General features: G+C 45.3%; 1 protein-coding gene across 1 annotated transcript in view; it reads left to right on the top strand.

Annotated features, from left to right (window-relative positions):
• Npepps (aminopeptidase puromycin sensitive) overlaps nt 1-2,142 on the top strand; it is a 79,482-nt gene that overhangs the window by 72,806 nt on the left and 4,534 nt on the right. The gene's annotated exons all lie outside the window — the stretch shown is intronic.

Raw genomic sequence — 2,142 nt, 5'->3', positions numbered from 1 at the left:
TTCCTCCTCCTCCTCCTCCTCCTCCTCCTCCTCCTTCTTCTTCTCTCTCTCTCTCTCTCTCTCTCTCTCTCTCTCTCTCTCTCTCTCTCTCTAACTTTATTTTGTGTGTATGTGTGTGTTGTCTGCATGTATATGTGTATGCACTTGATGCTTGCTTGGTACCCATGGACATCAGAAGCGGGCGGGCATAGGATCCCCTGGATCTAGACCTCTGTGGATGCTAAGAACCTAGGTCCTCTGGAGCTACAAGTGCCCTTCACCTGAGCTGTCTCTCAAGCCCCATGAACCTTGTTCTAATGTTCTAAAGAGTGTTGGGGTGGTGCGCTTTTGTGGGTCCTTGTGTCTTAGACAGATTTGACTTTGCCTTCAATATCTGAAGAATCTACAGTAGAGAGATAATTGGCTTTGTGTAGATCCTTACCTGGTTAATATCAGCATTTGGGAGACAGATTTATTCTGAGTGGGAAATGCAAAACTCCATTATACTATAAACTTCATCACCATGTGTACTTCCTGTACCTTATCTTCTTAGAGGCAATACTGAGAGCTGTGATCTCATTCACTGCAGGGACCATTGTTAGGGATAAGTTTTATAGCCTGGCAGAGTGACTCAGGCCTAAACGCAGAGACAAATGGATCCTTGAATTTGAGGCTACCCTGGTCTACAGAGCAAGTTCGAGGCTAGCCAGGGCTATACCTGTTTGGGGAAAAAAAAAAAAAAACAAAACAAAGGGGAAGAAAACAGGAATACATTTTACTACCTTGAGAAAACAGAGAAATACTTGATTTCAGATATCATTTAATCTACATTGTATATTGTGTTATGTGAACACGTTCATTGTACAGGCAGTGGGACTTCGAAGGAAAGACTCCTAAACAGGGTCAGGGCGCAGGGTGAAGCTGGTAAGGCAGACTTAGGATTTCACGCAGACGGGAGCACTGTCTCCTGCTGGTCAGGTTAGGGCAGGAAGACCGCTGTGCTTCAAGGCCAGTCATGCTGCAGTGTGGAAGATAGTTTGAGAAGGTTGGGACACTCATTCTCTGAGCAAGAAAGACACAGCATAGCTCAGAGAAGAAGAATGGAGTCGTGGTGGGTTTCCCAGTAAGCATTGGAGTGTACTGGGTGAGTTAAAGCCCTGCTCTTGTAGCCATGTTGGCCTAAAACTCACTGTGAACCCCAAGTTGGCCCTGAGTTCATAATGATCCTCCTACTTCAGCCTTGGAAGTACAAGGATTACACAAAGATTTATGAGCCACCACACCTGGCTTTCGTTAATCGTTAATTCAACAGTATTTCTGTGTGTTCTGACCACCTAAGGCAGCATTTCTCAACCTGTGGGAGGAGACTCCTGTCAAATGACCCTTTCACAGGGGCCACCTATGAAAGTAGACCATCAGGAAATATGGATATTTACATTACAATTCATAACATTAACGAAATTACAAAGTAGCAATGAAAATAATTTATGGTTGCAGGTCACAAGAGAGGAACTGTATTGAAGAGTTACAGTGTTAGGAAGGCTGAGAACCAGCTGGGCGGTAGTGGCGCACGCATTTAATCCCAGCACTCAGGAGTCAGAGGCAGGCAGATTTCTGAGTTCAAGGACAGCCTGGTCTACAAAGTGAGTTCCAGGACAGCCAGGGCTACACAGAGAAACCCTTTCTGGAAAACACAGAGAAACCCTGTCTCAAAAAAAAAAAAAAAGGGAAGGCTGAGAGAAGAAAAAGAGCCAAGGATACCCTCCTTGGGAGCTGAGGCAGGCAAGTCTCTAAGGCTAGCCTGGTTTGTATAGTAAATTTAGGACAGCAAGAATGTGTAGAGAGACTGACAGTGGGTGTTGGCCATGATAATACTGGTGCTGTTTGCTGTGTCACCCCAGCCCTGAGAAGCCTACAGAGCCGCCGTCGTCTTTGTAAATCAGGCTGTTGGTATCTGAAGTTTACCATTCTGACATTCTGATTAGTTATTCCCTTTCCCCAGGACAGGCCTTTGGCCATCTGCTGGCTTGTGTTTTCCAATGCTTTGTTTGCTGGTAGACCAGATGAACTGGGTAGAGAATAGCTTGGTAAATTTTTTTTGCTTTTTCGAGACAGGGTTTCTCTGTGTAGTCCTGGCTGTCCTGGAACTCACTCTGTAGACCA

The sequence above is a fragment of the Mus pahari genome, chromosome 14 (assembly GCF_900095145.1).
Source record: "Mus pahari chromosome 14, PAHARI_EIJ_v1.1, whole genome shotgun sequence".
NCBI lineage: Eukaryota > Metazoa > Chordata > Mammalia > Rodentia > Muridae > Mus > Mus pahari.
Note: the sequence above shows the minus strand (reverse complement) of the source record. Positions and strands in the feature narration are given on the sequence as shown.